The following is a 19,497-nucleotide window of genomic DNA, read 5'->3' as shown; positions in this document are numbered from 1 at the left end:
AAACCAACCATTCCTGGAGCCTTCTGTTCCTACTGTTTGCGGAAGAACCATATAGAGGATATTTTCTCTCTGAAAGATGCATGAACGAAGACAGAAGGATGAAAATGCAAGATTCAACTTGCTAGAATCCAAAATGACAACACAGGATATTGGACCAAAGCCTAGGGAATTTGGTCCTAATTTCGGTCCAAGGAGGTTTCCCTCTCAAAGTTACAAAGGACGACAGTCTGGCGGTGGTGAGATCAGAGGTGGAATGTTATAGATGTGGAGAAAAGGGACATATCTCCCCACATTGTCCAAATCCTAGAAGATCAGTGGATTACAAGCCCTTATGCAGCTGATGCAAAGGAGAAGTGTTTCTTGCATTTTGCTTCCCAAATTCTTGATTACAGTAATCAATTCATCAAATTTATTGTCCATTGACTTGTTAACCAAGTATATGCCCCCAAGAGTCCCTTCATTCACGTTGTCAGCTCCTTTAACAGTTGTTGGTAGACATTAGAGCCTTGAGACATATGATACTTTACATTCTTAGGATGACTATGCTGAGCATTAATTGCATTTGTACCAACATTATCCTCTTGTTGTTGGTTGAATCCAAGATTAGATCCATTAGGCTCTAATTGGTACATCTTGACATCCTCATTAATTTTTTCTAGAATTTGGTATTTTCTCTTGTTTTGGTCATCATTAGTATAAACCGTCTACATTGATCAACAATCACAAAAGTTGCAATAAATTTTGATTGGAATGTCCAAATGAAGTAATTTATATATTGAGACCTTGGGACAAAGTCCCTTATCCATCTATGGTCATCGAGTTTTGTTAGAATCATGTTTATTGATCCTGGAACCAAATTCAGTACCCTATCTAGACCTTGTTTACACATGTAACACCACCTATAAGTGATTTTTCATGTGCCAAATCCTACATAATACTAAATTGCACATGTAGGGTAGCTATATAACTTGCAATAACTTCCCAAAAGTGATAAAAGCACTTGTAAGTACCTTTTTCAACGTGAAATATCATGTAGACTATTTGAAATGCCCAGTTTTGTCCATGTTAGACTAAAATAAACTTGTAAGACATGTGATCATACTGAGGTAAGCTAGGATGACTGTAAGGATACAAAATGAGACCCAAATACAATGCCATAATGTCTTTACTCCTCTACCATGATGTACTTGTGTGAGAGATAAAACGAAAGAACATGCACCTAGATGGGCTTTGAGACTTGGGGGTGTGCAAAATTTTTCCCCAAGCTAGGTTGTGCACCCCTTTGGGATCTTTGATGTGAGGGAGGGTTATGTCTCTTTTGGCTCACATGTCACCTAGTATCTACTTTTTCCTTGCAAGTATCTTGACATGGCAATTGGATGCTAGACTAATCAAACAGTTATGATGTATATGGGCATAAATAAGTCTTTGATACTTTCAATGAAATGCAAATGGAAATAGGGAAATGGATTGAAATAGAATGAAAAGGATAGGGATTTTACCCTTTTGCAGGTGACTCATTGCATTACAAATGTTTTCCACTTAACAACTTGAAAACTTTTCTCATATGACACATCAATGATGATCAACCAAACAAGGAAAGTTAACTTTAAGCATAAAATGATTGCATTGAATCAATGTATAATATCAGTGGAGCACAAGAATTTCATGGATGGGATAAGGGAAATAAAAGCATAGCTTCAAGCATTCCTAGATCAGTCCTATATGTTGCCCAATGTTGAATTTTAATCATGGACTACTCCTAATCCCTCTTTAAGCAACAATAAAATAGGGTAAGCAAGAGGATTGAAGAGAGATTAAGAGTATGGAGCTTAATGTTACATCTTGTAGTTGCTAAAGATAGTTGTTGAAGCTCAAATGGTCAATTTGCCAGAATCATTGCTCCATATATGCCCTTACTGTAGGTAATCAAGGCTAATCAATTTCACTGATAAGGGGTGGAATCTTGATTAAAGTCCTTTAATGATTACTGATGTAGCATCCAAATCCTTGATATAAGCTTTGTTGATGAAGAAGAATAAAAAATCTAATGTTATTCCTAAATACTCACTGATATCCTTGCTTCAAGAGAAGGTAAATTCCAAAGATCCCATGATGAATCATCAATGCAAGTCAAGAACGACTTTCTTGAGCTTCTCCTTACTTCCTAGGAGTGGAGTAGACTAAAAGCCCCATGATTAGAACCAAACTCTTTGCTAAATCTTGAAGGTATAATGAAGATAATGATAGCTGAAGTGATTGGGCTCTAAAATCCCCTTGAAATTGACACGATTTAACCAAAATTTCAACCAAAACTCATGCTGCCTATTTATTACAACCATGGGGAAAAAAGAATCAAGCTTCAATGACATAGGAATATAGTATGGCTTTGATGAAAGCTTAGAGATGCCTTAATGCTAGAGGAAGCAAGCTTAAGATGCTTGCAATGACTATACTAATAAAGTATTCATTTGTTGTCTTGAAATCTTAGACATCGAGAAGAAATATCTTTATTATTGACCTCATAATACTTGAAGGCTCAAATCTTGTTGTATCTTCATCTTAGAGTGCCGAAATCATCAATCTAAGGCATAAGATTATGATTGTTGTATGTTGTCACATTTTGCCTAAAAAATGTAGTGCAATCTGTGTTGTAAAATAGCTATTGTCCATGTGGTTGATTTGATCCAAATGTAAGTAATATGGTGCTTTCCTTACTCCCACTGATCCCAAGAATCAAGCTTTGCAAGTCTTTTCAACATAAATAGTCATGGGAAGAGCATCGGAACCAAGATTAGCCATGGAGTTTGAAGGAAGCTTGAAGAAGAGGAGGAAACTAAGGGTTTCTTGAAAAGTAATCATAGTTCTAGTCTTCTCCAAACTTTTCGAGTACCATTTTATCCAAGTTACACCAAAATTGGTATTTAGAAAAGTCATGACCTACTAAAATAGCATTCCAATCACCACTTCTTCCACAACATTTTCAGCAATAGTCTCGAAAATGACCATGGTTAAGAATGGTAAAGACAGCCTAGTTAAATTATAATGTAACTACACCCTTTGACCAAGATCTAACTACATTTCCCTATTTTCAATGACTGCAACTAAATGCTGACATGAAAAGGGACTCTCTAATAGGATCAAAATCTAAGCTCTGATACCAATGTAAAAGAGCTAGACTCTATACAAAGAAATAAAAAATAGACTCAAGAAATTATAGAAACACGATCAAGATTATCATAGCCTAAATTTGATTATTAATCTGAAGCAATGCACCAAGAAAACTAGTAATGGCAGCAAGGAACTTACCCCTTACAATGGTGGAGCAAGGTACTACCTTGTAGTCCCCACCTCTTTGTGAGGTGTGAGAGAAAGGTTAAGAGTGAGTATGAGAATGCAAGGTAGTGAGCATAAGTGTGAGAGCTCCTCCTCCATCTCCTTATATCCTTCTCTTCTCCTCTCCTTTAATGCATGGAGCATTATAGTACAACCACCACCACTGAGTGCAATAGCATGGGTGTAGAGCTTGGTATTGCATCAAGCTCCAAGAGGCAAGCCTACTTCATGGTTATTTGAGGGAGGAAAACTTCCTAGATTACATCAAGGTGTGCTTGTGATAGGGCAATGATCCACCTCTTTCTCCCTTCCATCAAGGGATTCCCTAGATCATGATATCCATGCAAATCATTGTGAGTGTGAGAGGCATGGTCTCTCTTTTCCTCCATTGGATTTCATTCTGAAGAAAAATATTTAATGGAAAAAGGATGAACTAAAAAGCATCCTTGATGATAATGGAGAGCAAGCTAGGTTGTGCTTTTGGTGAAACAATGCACACAAGGACCTTCAAAACCATTGTAAGAAAGAGTTCGAGAATAGAGAAGAAAAGAAATGGTAGATCAAATTATATTTGAAATTTTATATTTTCTTTATTTATTTATTTTCATTTCAATTTTGAATTTCCATGGAGATCCAAACACATTTGCCAAAGTGGTTGCAACATAGAAATGTTGAGTAGAAAGGCTTGCTAAACCCTATAATTGCACTTTGACAGGGTCTAGAATTACACCATATGATTGAAGTAGACAATTCAAACTTGACCTCTCAGAAGTTGCATAGAAAACTAGTACGCTTGCTTTATCTTGTGTGTTGGAAAAAAGGACAAGGAAAAATATGGTCAGATGGAAAATGATATGTGCATTTAAAGCTATATAGCTACCAAAATCATATCATGCAAACTTTATACTTGCATCCACATTGCATACCCCAAGGGATCACATCCATATTTCAATGGAATTGCACCCTTGCAAGTTGAGTCATGTCACACTTGTGATTGATGACTTTGTCACATAGCATAATCTATTTACATGAAAGGACAATTCGTATAGAGACCAAATACATGAAAACTGCCTTCACAATCAAATTTACCGCATATAATCTCTACAAATGAGCATAAACCAGCGTGGAAAATCCTTCAAGACTGAAAAGGTGAGCATGAGTGAGAGATAAGAGCACAAGTGGAAGTAAGCGCAATTCAAGGGGGGGGGGGGGGGGGGGAGAAGTCACTCATAAATATGTCAATATATCACATGGGTTTAAAAGAAGGGATTTAAAAAAATGCAAAATTTTCATATTTTTTACATACAAAAGGGTGCCATATAAAGGGTCTATTCATAAATTGAACAAAAAAGGGTGTATTTAATTTAGAAAAAATTCATAGATAAGAGTATTTTTAAATATCCATTGACCGCATGTGACATAAAGGATTTAGATATAGTGAACCACTCCAGAAGAGTAAGAGCTATGGAGGTTTCAACCAAAGAGAGCAAGATTGATGTGTGGAAACTTCCAATCGTACTATGTGACCTATCTTTTCTTTAGTATTCTATTATAGTAAAGAATAAGAAATAAATATAATAGTTATGAGTAGTCGCCACTTGTAGTGTATAGATATGCAAACATTGAGTATAAGGTAAATGCATGTGGCCTTTAACCCCTAACAACCTCCCACGTAAAGGTGAATGATCTCGACATGAGAAGAAAATTACAATATAGACATAGGAGTACAACTAGATGAGGGAAGACATCATCTCATTTCACACTCATCAACTTCTTCTTAAGGCATAACATTCCATTGGGAGACTTTTAGCGAGAAAATCAATAGGATTATCATCCGTGGAGATCTTGATAAGCTCTATGTGGTTGCCCTCAATGACCTCTCTGATGAAGTGATTATACACGTCAATATGCTTAGTATTTGCATGAAAGACTGGAGTGCATGTTAGTTTGATAACATTCATAGAATCTAATTGTAAGGTGAAAGGCATAGAAGTAATACCGAGGTCTATAACCAGTTGGCCTAACCATAGGGCCTCCTTGCAATCCTCACTAGTGGCTACAATGTACTCAAGCTCTATATTAGATATGGTAGTGAATTTATACACCCTAAACATCCAAGAAACAACATCTCTAGCAAAGATGAAGATATACATAGAGGTGGAATTCCTATTGTTTTTACGTCCTATATAATTTGAGTCACTTTCAGTATGATCTTGAACAATAGGTGGATCCTAGACCACTAGAGTATCAACAACAATTATAGATTGTCTAATGGGAGCTCATTGTACAATATTAAGAGGTTTCCCCTAAAATATCACTTTTCATACCTCAATCACTTGCTTAAGTTTCTTATGCATGTTATCCTCATGGAATACAACATCATGGCTACGAACAACTTTTCTAGTGTGTGGATCCCAAATACGATAGCCCATCTCACCTTCATCACCATATCCAAGGAAGATGCATTTGACAAACTTCTAATCCAACTTGTTGCACTTGTCTTTGGAAATATGGTAGGATGCCTCACATCCTGAGACTCTCTAGTGTGCATATGAAGGAGGTTTACCACACCATATCTTTTATACAACTCTACCACCAAAGTAGTGCATGGGGATTTGCTAATCAAAAAGGAATTGTAGTAGTAATTGACACAACCCAAAATGGATGGGCTAAGCCTACATCAATAATCATACTATGGACCCTCTCATGAATGATCCTATTCATATGCTTAGCAACACCATTTTGGGATGGGGTATAAGGAGTTATCAACTCATGCGCTTAATGCCTCGATCATTATAGAACTACTCAAAAGCATGGAATACATACTCATCCCCATTATCTAATCTTAGGTATTTCAGCCTATGCCCAGAGTAGAAAGCAACAAAGTACTAAAAAGTAGCAAAGAGATCTTACTTTTTATTTATGGGATAGGCTGAGAATTTATGTGAAAAATCATCAATGAACATAACAGAATACTTAAAAACCACCTTAAGATTGATAGGGCATGGGACCACAAACATCAGAATGAACAAGAGCCAATGGCTCACTTATGGGCATAGACTTATTATTAGTGTTACGAGTTTGCATGCCATATAAGCCATGGTCACAAGAATCAAGACAAGATTAGTCTATTATTAAGAGATATTGTAAATGAGTCAAAATTGTCATTAATTTAAGTGGCATGTACCAAAGGCGATGATACCATAGAGATACATGAGGAAGATTAGTGATGGCCAATACATGATTCGTAGAACTAGAAATAAGCAAGGGATAAAGATTGCTAACTTTGGCACATTTAGCAAAAATGAGGTTGCCATGAGTAATCTTCTAAGAAGAATCACCAAAAGAGGCATGATACTAGAGCATCATCCAATAGCCCAACAGAAATAAGACTTTCCTCAAAGTTGGGACATGATGTACAGAATCCAAAAAAACAAATGAATCCATGTAGAAAATTATAAGAAAACATTATTGATTCCAATTATCTCATGCACATGATTATCTCCTACTTGTACATAATGTGAAATGATGTAATAGGTGTAAAACCAATTGTAATGGTGAGTCACATAAAAGAAATCACCCGAATCAAGTAACCAACACTAAGAGAATGAGGATTCATCAATCAATTATGTGATAGAAATGAAGAAACATCCAATAATGTAATTATCTGACTTGTACTCTGATGTGTTGGTCTCTTTAATCTTGAAAGTGGATTCAACGATATGTTGATCATTTGATGATTTAACCTTATCCTCCATTTTCCCTCTACCTTTATCACGTCTATTCTAATGCATCTTATGGTGCATCAACCATATGTGTTTGCTACCTACAATAATGGTATGTAAGTGAAGAATTAGGACTACATGATTTACTACGAGCCTGCCTAGATCTACTTTGTTGTGGGTCTCTAACATGAGAGTCATTAGTGCTTCTAGCAACATGCTAGCCTCAAATTGTGAGAGCATGAGGGGTAAAAGTTGCATCATCATTCTTCCTATTTACCTCTTCAGTGAGTAAATTTCCCCCCACATTTAAGCACATAAAGTCTCCCTTAGGATCATTAGTACTTATGGCAATACAAAATGTGTCCCATGACTCAAAGAGAGTGATAAGCAAGAAAATAGACTAGATATTGTCATCAAAGACAATCTTTGGTGATGTAAGCTGATTGCAAATAGAATGAAACTCATTCAAATGAGTAGAAACATGAGTTCTTTTCTTCATATGAAGGTCCACAAGCTTCTTGATCCAATACAACTATGAAGTCGAGCTCTACTTATCATAAAGATTGCATATCTTTTCCCATGACTACCATGCACCACCAGTAGTCTGAATGACATTAAAATAGACTTACTTAGACAAAGATAAAATAATCATAAAATTACATAGCTCATCAAGTTCCTCCCAAGTATGAATATCAAAGTCATTTGACTTTATATCTTTGCATTTTAATGTCTTAACTTGCTTCTTTTGGACCAATATGTCAAATCTATGCCTTTCAATAGTTAAAAGTATTGCAATCCAACTTGTCAAAGTTAAAGATAGCACTATCACCAGAAGCACTAGAGGCACCTACCATAATGATTGCAAAATAAAGAGAATATGGGCTCCTATAATTTTAGCCTAATAGCCCCAAAAATTGAATCAAAAGTGTATGCAAAAGGAGGAGTACAAAGCAATGTATTGCTATCCACAAAATCAACTCGTGTCCAAAAAAAGTATCTACCTTTAATAAAACAGCTCGAAAATGAAGTACAATAGTGTTTTCTAGAAAATTGTAGTAAATGAGAACTCAACTATAGGCAAATGTCAAAAACAAAGTGCTTCCATTGTTAGGAAAGTTCAGATAACAATCAAACTTACAATGTAACTAGTAGTGAACCAATGCAGAGCATACAACTCCAAGTATCAAATACTAACAGAGAACCAAAAGAATGCCAAATACATAGATACATCCCAAACCAAAAGGTAACAAAGTACATGAGATCATTGTGCATAACATATCTCCAAGAAATAAGGAGATCTACCAAGTTGTAATCAACTCACTAGTCTTGAATAGTGAAGCTCAGTATGTAATAAACCATGTATCCATAACTAATGATAACCCTTCAGACAAGAAGAAGTATTGGGTAACCAAAAAATCAAATAAAGTCAGCCCATAGTGATTAATAACTACAAAGACAATGTTAGCATAAACTAATTAGCACATATAAGATGCTCCCATAGTCTCTAAAAGCCAAGCTCTCTAATAAAATCTTAAAGTTCTTCAATTGGAAGCAAACTAGGGTATCCAAGAGGAAAGAAAGCTCAATTCATGTATGTCATAACATCCAGAAGCTCAAAGATACCAAAGAATACATCCAAGAGAGTCCCAAGGGAGAGCACATCAATACATGACTAGCATTGTCAAGTATACATACAATCAAAGAGCATTCCTAGATGGTGTACAAGCATAGATTGCATTGACATTCAAAGCATATGCTTGCTATCTACTATTTATGACATCAAATATCCTTCCAATGATTTAGTAAAATAAGCTCTAATCAATCTGTACATCATCCATAGGAATGAATACATCATCTTAGTATAGTGAATAAGCATTAGCAAAGCATAGATATTGAAATTCTTGTTGTCTCAAATTGAGAATTGTAGGTTTGTTCACAAATGATAATCAATGGCTGATATTTTCTTCCTGACTCCTACTCATTCTTTCAATAGGTATCAGATCAGACATTCAAGGAGATTCAACCATTTCTACTTTTAGCATAAGAAAGAGAGCTTTAATCCGCACCCACCTATGGTAGCTATGTCTCTAATCATTTGAGGTAGATAGTTCTCAGGTTGACAGGTCTTTTGCTGACTAATACTGACCATCTTGCATCACTTGGCATTGAATAAAGGCCCTCTAGAACCTGAGAAACTATCTACCTCAAATGATTAAAGACATAGCTACCATAGTAGTCGGGATTAAAGCTCTCTTTCTTATGCTAAAGTAGAATGGTTGAATCTCCTTGAATGTCTGATCTGATACCTATTGAAAGAATGAGTAGGAGTGAGAGATAAGAGAACAAGATGAATCAAGAAAAAAAGAGCTATGGAGACTTGGATCGAAAAGAGCAAGATCAATGTGTGGGAACTTCCAAGAGTCACAATGTATAACCTACCTTCCCTTTATTATTCTATCATAGTAAAGAATCGAAATAAAGATGACATTGATGGCCAACTACCACCTACAATGTATAGGTGTGTAGGCACTAAGTACAAGGTAAATATAGGTGGCTAGGTGTAGGTGACCTTTAACCCTTGACAAAGGCAACAAATCCATTGAAATCTATGTGCAATCCAAAGTGGGAAGTAATTTGAGAGCCTCTAAGTGCAAGTTGTTATCTAAAAGTGTTGTTCAAACAACCATAGTTATTTTATTATGTTTAAAATGGAGAACTAAAAACTACACAAAAATTAACTTTATGATTACCCAAATCTATAGCTCCCATTGTGCTCTTTGTTTTGAGCTATACAACACCTCAATTCAAAATTGGATACAAAAGTTATGGCTGCCAAAATATTGAAGTGCTATTAAACTACCATAGTTGTAAGACTTCTTTAGGATGTTGTGTATTCACTCAAAATGGATGGAATGGCTTCAAAGTGAATGCTTGAGAGAGGTACTCTCACTTTCTCCTATATTGCACACACATTTCAAAGGAAGAAAATAGAAGATAATACTAATTTCTCTTTCTTGGAAAGCTTCAATGTTGCTCACTCACTAAGCATCCAAAATCAAGTTGTTTTTATCAATTCTAGCCACTAATGGCTGCCCAAATACATCCAAATTGGTTAATGGAAGCCCCCAAATCAAGTCTCAATGGCTTCTCAAGTTGAAGTACATATTCAGCTTAGATATAGAGCTTGATGATGAGAATCATACATCTATCAAGATTCAAATAGCAAGCACCAATGTCAACGAAGAAGCTCAAATCCTCAACCTTCATGACAAAGATTCACTCCTTGCTCTAAGGACGAGTTTCCACAAACATCAAACACCACTTTGATACTAGTTGAGAGGGAAGCAATGGTGGGATGTGAGGTAAAAGTTGTGGAGAGAGAGAGAGAGAGAGAGAGAGAGAGAGAGAGAGAGAGAGAGAGAGAGAGAGAGAGAGAGAGAGAGAGAGAGAGAGAGAGAGAGAGAGAGAGAGAGAGAGAGAGAGAGAGAGAGAGAGAGAGAGAGAGAGAGAGAGAGAGAGAGAGAGAGAGAGAGAGAGAGAGAGAGAGAGAGAGAGAGAGTTGTGTGGGTGCAAAATGAATGGTACCCTTATTCTTTGTTATCTTTACTTATATATGATTATACAATGTGTGATACAAGTGGTGCCCACCCAACTATAGGCCATTGACATTTACCCTAACACATTGAAGGTTGAGACTAATGCGTACTTTTTGACATTAACTTGGCAAGCCTAAGCAATAAAGGCTCGAGGGTGCCAAGGCATCATTGGCATGTTGGCGCAAGGGTACGAGGGTATATAAAAATTTTGAGTATCCCAAGTAGGATCTAAATTCTAGTTGTTTACATTGTTATTCATGTGCCATAACAACTTGGCCTATGCTATTTTGCCAAAGCCTATCTCACATGTTTTCACCTTAAACCTTCACTTTCCTATTGTAGGATCTTAAGACCTTCCTAGTATTTGTAAGTTTTACTCAAGAGCACTTCCTTTTATTTTTGTAGCTCGAAGCTTGTATAAGAGTATACAAATAGTGAACAATTAAAATAAAAGGTGTGAAATCTTGTTTGAACAAAATAATAATATCCATTATATTTTGTATTCTTCCAAGCATTAGCTTAGGATTTCATTGTAGTGTTAACTTCTTAAGCCCCCATTCTAGTAGATAACTCAAACACATGCACATGACACTTTAGCTATAGCCATGGAGTACCAAGTCAAATTTGTTGAAGATAGGAGTGGTTCTTGCACTTAAAAAGTGGATTTAGGATTGTTTTCATAGCTCAAATCTAGGAAGCCTAATCATAACCCCATTATTGGCATTAGAAAATCCAAAAATGGGTCTTAAAATTAAAACCAATAGGGAAAACCTAAAAAGGAAAGATGTTGATAGAAATGCTTTAATTGTGGTATAACACCACATGCTCATAGATTGTCCTACACGTAAGCCTCTACTTATGAGACAATCACAGTCATGGTATCCATGAATTTGCATGGAGAATAGCTAAATGAGAGCTCTTTCTCTACCTCTCTCTAAGCCACCAATTGAGCATAGATTGATATGTGAGGTGTAAGCCTCCCAAGAACCTCAACACTAGGTGGAATCTCAACATCTATTAGACCTCAACATCTAGCTTGTGTTTTTTAAACAATGTGTAACAGACTAGGTTCCTCTTATGAGTGAATATTCCTTGACTTGCTTGTTACATTATTCACAATAAAAATGCTAGTAATTATCATCCCTCTCTACCAAGCATGCATAAGTATTATCCTCCACCAACAATTTGCAAACCAATTTCTTAAGAAATTACTTTGCCACTCAAAGACATCTTGATTTTGTCTTACCTTAACATTCTTGTTGCCACTTTGACCATCATCAGTCCTTCCCTTTAGGCTTACTAATATCTACCTTATCTTTTGCATTCTTGGTGGCATTAGAAGGCCCCTTGACTTTACTTACCCCTTTTTGCTCTTGATTACACCCTTATAAACCGCTTTTGCCCCATCCAAACTCAAAGCGGTTTATTAGGGGTGTAATCAAGAGCAAAAAATGGTTTTATTCTTAGTTTTTGCTTAGTCAATTGCATATTTGATAGATCACCGCACTAAAACTTGAGATCTCTTACATACGATGCCCATGCCTATGGGATGTATTGGTTATTTATTCCCTTGTGTTTACGATAGACTTTAGTACCGATTGTATACCTATTCACTACTGGTTACCTTTACACATTTCGATTGTTATCTGAATAGTGGGAGCCTAGTGTTTTTTCCTAATTATTTGTCCATAGTGGCCTTGGTCATACTATTGCATTTATCATAGTTGTGCTATAATCACAAATTTTAGCATTGTCTTGAGAGCAAATATTGTACTCTAGTCATCTATTACTTATTGTTGGTGGATAGCTCTATATTTTAGCATTCCCTACTATTTTACCCTTGTTTTTTATGTGTTTTGGGGCTAATTTGCTGTCATTTATAGCAACCCACTATGAGCCTTGGTACTTCGAGCAAAAAAAAAAACTCATAGATAATCTTCCATGTGGAATCACCAAAAGCTACATAATAGCCAGTATCATCCAACTATCTGATAGATAGAAGGCTTTTAGTCAAAGCCAGTATATGATGTACATTATGCAAAGTAAAGGATTGTTTAAAGAAAATTCTAATCGTACATCTTCAATGCCAATAAATATACAATGCCAAGTCAACCTCACAGAACCTATCATGCTCTGAAAGGACTGTAATCAATCCCTACGTGGGGTACCATCAAAAGAAGCCCTTGAATCAAGTAGCTAGATTATGTAGATGAAGCATCAATCAACTAATAATCATCAATAGAGGAAGCTGCTAAGATGTACTCATCATATGAATCAAGCTGCACTACATTTATCTCTTCAATCTTTACAGTGGACTTACTAGGGATAATATTGTGATCATTAGACTTTTCTTACACTTTTCCCTTGCCTTTCTCTTTGTGATTATCATTAGGAATCTTATAGTGCTACGATCAAATATGATTTTACTTCTTCCCACAGTAATGACATGTCAGAGAGGACTTATGAACACAAGACTTACTATGGGACTATCTACAAGATTGAGATCTCTGTGAGTCTCTACCATGGTGGTCATTACTACTCTTACCATCATGTCTAGCATTAACAGTGAATGCATAAGAAGTATGAGTTGCATCTACATTCTTGCTATCTACCTTTTTTGTGAGTAAAGCACCCTGAATATCCTAGAGTTTGAAGTCATCCTTAGGCATATTGAAAAACATGGTTATACAAAAAGTGTCCCATGACTCTAAAAGTGTCACAAGCAATAAAAAAGGGGGTAGGTTATCCTTGAACTCAATGCCTTGTGAAGTCAACTTTCTAAAAATGTCCATATGTTGTTCCAACCAATATATCTATGATGCAAGACTTTGCTTGTTATAAAGATTGCATATCTTTTCCATAATTGCCAATCATTATCCTTAGGTGCAACAACATTGAAATAAACCTATCTAGAAATAATAGCATAAGGGTGCATTTCTTGATCTATGCCTTTGGGCATTATACCTTGTTTTTCAATGACCTAGCTTGCTTCTTTTGGACCAATACCTACCATACAATGGTCTTCCAATAGATGAAATTTCTGCCATCAAGCTTTTCAATATTAAATACAACACTATCATTGAAAGAACCAATCACTCATAATGACATATACCAATGCAATATCCAACCATGCATAGATGTGATGGTCACTCTTGGGAGAGGACCAATCAGTCATTAGGGGAGATTTGATGTCTCAAAAATGCCTTGTAAGAGATCCTAAAGAGAAAATATTTTAAGAAATTAAAATATTTTTATTTTTAAATATAAAATGAAAATATTTTTAATATCTTGATTTTTAAGAAATTAAAATATAAAATTATTAAAATATCATTATCATAATATTCTTGTGGCTTACATCAAACCTAAAAATGTAGGCCACCATAAATATTATGATGACTGTAATATTCCCGCCATAAAACTTCATAAAACAAATTCAAGCTTGAAATGTTTTAAAAATTACTCATTGAGTTATCACATAAGTGACTGCATGCAATATCAAATCTTGCATTAAATCAATTTCTGCAATTCGACACGAGAAGACGCCTCAATGAACCCAACCAACAAAAAAGCAAATACGTCTCGTAAATAATATTAGGACGGCTTGATCATAATATTTCCCACATTACATTTGATTTAGCATTCCCGATTCCATTTAATGCATCAAATATCGCATTGATTTTGCAATGGCAAGACAAATCGCAAAAGCCTTAATCGATATACAAGGAACGCATAAGAATAAGCATGATATTGAGTAAGTTAAGTAACAAAGAGTATGGCATGACTTTATAAACTAGATAAGTCATGAGGTAACTTGGCCAAAAACTACCAGATGAAGTCGTTTTGATGAAAAAAAGACGTTTATGAAAAAATAGGCAAAAAATCATGACGTTTTTAATGCTTGGAGGGAGAGAAAGCATTTTAAAATCATCCCCATGCCACCATCCAACAGGTAGGCAATCAAAAAATATTTTTTATTAAGCTTACTTAGCTCTTGACAAGTAGCCAAAAGAATTAGTGATTGCATGCATTCCCCTCATGGCTATAAATATAACCCCTCTCCTTCACAAAGAAAGCAAGAAGGAAGACCTCCTGATGATGGAAAAATTCCTCTACATCTCTTTTCCATTCTAGCTTGAGCTTTGAAGAAGGAAAATACCCCTCTTCTACCTCTTTCCATTTTCTCTACCCCCTGTTATGCCTTTCTTCCATACAGCCATATCACTAAGAAAAATGTTGGAAAAATTTTTCTAGATGACCATCAACTCTCCCTGATCTACCACGTTAATTTCACCTAACATCCATGGCTCCACGAGGTCGCAAAAATTCAAGAAGCCCATTTGAAGTAAAAGAAGCAAGAAACACGATCGATGGAGAAAATGACGCGATAGGAATTGGCAAAACCCCCGTTACTACAAACCTGATAGAGGTAACATCTTATCGGATTGGAAAAAAAATAATGTTTTATAAGCTTATCCCTATATTTGGCTTTAAATGATTATAAACACATTTTAAAGAAAATGCATATGAACTACCGCTTAGGAAAATGACCTAAGCAATATAATAATAAACTATTCAGTGAAAAGACTTTTTCACTTGAAAAAGGATTATATGTCTATAATGAAGAAAATATCGTAATTATGGTTTATTTTGTGATATTTATTGTTATTTCGTTAATGACGTGTGTGATTATAATAACTAAAAAAGGATAGACGGTGTTAGGGAGGGGAATATTTTATAATTTTTTTCTGAAAGTGACTATCTCTATTTTATTTTGCTAATGATAAAAATATGCATATGTGTCTTATAATAATTTATAAAAAATCATTTAGATAATATCATGAAATAATCAATGCATTAAATCAACAGAAAATTGTATAGGAAAATATATACTAGACGCGCATAAATTAGGTGCGTAGTAATATAGTTCGATGTCTAAAAGATGAAAAAAAAAAACACTTATGATTTTTACATTGCTTAGAATAAAGTTTTCAGAAAAAAATTAGCATTGCATTTATGACATAGCTAAATGAAAATTGGTATTCCTAGATAATGTTGAGAGTTTGACAAATGGTCGAACATCATCGATTAAACCATAGAATACGAGCAAAATAAAATAAAAACTATTTTCTTACTGAAAACACACACAATGTTAATATTAATGGTTATATTAGCGAGAGCGTTAATATCATGAGTCGACCCACAGAATCAACGAGAAAACCTTACCTAAAATATCGAGGATGTTAAAGTAAAAACAACTATAAAATACTCGACAACCCTGAAACTATCGGTATCAGAAAATTAAATAAATATCGAAAGTTTATAAGACTTATTGGACATTGATAAGAATTTGTTGATACAAATTCTAATGTCTAAACAGACTTGGAAAAGCATTTGAAATCCTATTAAGTGTGGGTTAGGGCAGGGTAGCACATGAATTGCTTGCCATAGGTATAAATGCCCATACTATCTTTTAGGGCGAAAATACCAAGTTTTCATAAGGATAAAATAGACTTTAGATTCGCGAAATAACTTGCGGATCTGGAAAAAAGAGTTGCAAGTAGGAAGTGAAACCCTAAGAACAAGGTGGGACCTTAAAAGAGAAACCCTAGAATTGGGTGGGACTACTTCCTATGCTAAAAACACTTGCTGCCGTTTCTTTTTTTTATTTGTGCATGTATTGATGGTTGTACAAGAATGATTAATTGTGCTTTTAGCAATTAGATCTAATTGTAAATATATAATCAAGATAATAAGAGGAAAGATCGTGCTATGCCTCCTCCACAGCTAGACGTGGAACCCTACTCCAAGGGGGATTGTTTTGTACTGCCACGAGGAGCTTTGGACTGGCCCTGATGGCGAGAGGTCGCTCGGTGAGGAGGAATCCATTAAGAAAGAGGAGGCGAGAGTGCCAGGGGGCTCTGGCCATAAATCTCTCGATCACTCCTAGGTATTGCTTGACCCTCATGCGAATCAGGATGGGATCCTGGAGTCCTCAGTACTAATGAAGGGACGAAAATCTTGGAGGGTTTGCTTTCTTCTGCACAGACAAAATGGATTTTCTGATGAAGGGACGTTTTATCTTCTGCATAGGTAGAAGGGGAAAAGCATTGTAAACAACTTTTGCAAAATAATAAATAAATATATTTTGCCAAAAGATTATTTTTCTCTGTCTTTGTGTTGTGTCGTAAAATTACGCAAAAGAACCTATGATAACGAGTTAATTAACGAAGCTTCTTTTATATGTCATAACTTAATGTGATAGGTAATTAGAAAACTAAAGAAAACCATTTGTGGGAAGTGGGTGGGCGAGATCCCTGATGGATCCGTCCTACGGATGGGTGGTCCTGGTAAGCTGGGAGCTTCTTTCAAGAGATTAAATGAAACATTAATTAGGAGAAATTAGGTAGAGTCGAGCATTGACTTACTTAGGGTCAGGTCTTAAAACCTTGATCAATAATTACTTAGGGGAAAGGTGCAGTGGTTGTGCCCAAACTGCGTTAAGGTTCCTTGAATCCTAACTAGTTGATGGGAAAAAACATTGCACTCCATGAACCAAGGGCAACTATGATTGCTCCAAACAGACAAGAAGCCCTTGTGGGACACCTCCAATGGAGCTAGCTGATGCATCAAGACCTTAGTTGTCAAATTAGGACCCCGAGCTTGCAGGTTGATCCTCGTGGGGATGGCCAATACTTTTCGTAATGGGGTGGACTTTGGGAAACTTAGACGATAGACCCTGTGCATTCTCGTGAGTGCCGGGCGAAGCTATCTAGGATAGTTCCCTGATGGAACACTGAAACGTGCTACTAGGGAATTGTTAGATAGGTACGTGACAATGACTGATTTAATAAGGATCTTGCCTTGTCTCAATGAAAGTGAATGTGAATATTCAATTTGAATTTTTTTGATATCTCATTACCTCTCTCTATCCTCATTCTTTCTTTTCTTATTTTTCTCCTTGTTGGTTACTCATTCTCTTTGACTTTTTTGAGTTCACACAGTATTCTTATTCAGAGTTGCAAATCACATCTTTAGCTATGGATCAATCATCCAATGATCCTTGTAACACTAATAAAAGAGATCTCTATTACCTTCATGCTAAGCTAGAATGTGAGTATGAACAAATAAGAAAAAGAACAAAGCAAAACACTATTTTAGGGTCAATAAAACATGTGTTTTAATTTGAAGGGAAAAAAGATATTGATCTTTGGTTGGATGGAAGGTTATATCTTGAAGATTTTATAAAAAATAGTACTTCACTAATGCAATTTATTGATGATGGTTATAATAGATTTTTGTGCTATACATTTAAACTTATTGCAGAGAAGGATGTTTTGAAATTGGAGAATCACTTGTTAACAAAACATAGAGATGAATTGTTACAAAAACTACAAGATTGTCAATAGAAGAATCATTCATTGGAGAAATGCATCAAAGCATACTAAAGAAAACAAACTAGTTTAGGCCTTTGAAACCAACAAAGATCTCTTAAGGATATCGAGTATCTCAAACAAGGACAAGGTGGTTGCATTAAAATAATCCAAGCAGCAAGGTATATCTTTTTACTTAGAAATATTGAATATAACTTTACTTCTAATAGTATCTTAGTTACGATGTTGATTCTTTTTAGGTCTCTTCTTCAACCAAATGTAAGTGAGAGAGATGCTCAAAGGCATCTCAGTTCTATTATCATATCATCTTGTCCTCAATAATGCCCAAGATATTCTTAAGAAACAAAGTTTGAAAAAGTAAACTTGAATTCTTTTATTAGGCATAATTCTTTGGATTCTAAGTTGGTGCATAAAACTTTGGATAGTATTGGTATTAGTCGGGATGTATATACACAAAATTTTCAGCTAATGTAATCAAATATGAAACATGGTCATATACAAAATTGTTTACTTCCAAGGCCATATGTAGTGAAGACTATTAGCCAAAGAGTCACTGGCAAGGTGATGTAAGCTTTGGGTGAGCCTCTCCATATCAAGGCCAACTTTAAGAGCAAGAAGAAAGAGGTTGTTTATAATGAATTTAAAAGTATTTTCATTGATATGCCTATCTTGCAATGTTTAATGATTATATTGTATGATTTTACTTTAGAAGAGGCACAATGAGTAGCCAAGTTTGTGATTAAATTTGATGAAAGTGAGATTTTAAATGTACAAAATTAGGGTCTCTATTACTTTGATAAATAGAGCACTTTCATCACGTCATTGCAATGATTCAATGTCATTAGTATTCAATCAAAACACAATATCTGGTAGTTAGGAGCTTTTGAAGTAGACACATATTATTTTGATATATTATATTGGTTTTTTCATAAAACTTCAATATCTAATGTGATTAAAAGCCAACAAATAAGAGAAGAGCTATTTGTTGAGGGATTTGGGAAGTAGAAGATCAAATGATATATAGTTGGTGACTTAAAGACACTCAAACATATGTATAATGTGTCTAAAGGAGTAAAGTCTAGATGCCCCTGCCTATATTGTATGTCCCTAGTTGCATACATAAGCTCAAGCAATTGAAATAGAGGCCTCTCCAGGCATATCAAAGACCTACAATTCAAGCCAATTTTAGATATTCCTTTAGTCAATGCTCATATATGTACATTTCACGTACTTCACAAAATAATTGAAAACCTCATTCATATTTATATAGGGTTTACTTGAAAGCTAAAATCCTTATTAGCTAGACAAGATAATATAACAAAGATCAAGCAAGTTTTATCTATAATTGGTTTGCATGCCAGAGGTAATGTTGTTATTAAACTGGATCTTCAAAAGTCCAAGGATGGAAATTATATCTCCAAAGAGCCATCTATTAGTTGGGTAAATGTT

Source organism: Lygodium microphyllum, chromosome 11, assembly GCF_053477565.2.
Source record: "Lygodium microphyllum isolate KBCC chromosome 11, Lygodium_microphyllum_v1.1.10, whole genome shotgun sequence".
Classification (NCBI taxonomy): Eukaryota; Viridiplantae; Streptophyta; class Polypodiopsida; order Schizaeales; family Lygodiaceae; genus Lygodium; species Lygodium microphyllum.
The sequence above is the reverse complement of the archived record's forward strand: the minus strand, read 5'-3'. Positions refer to the sequence as shown.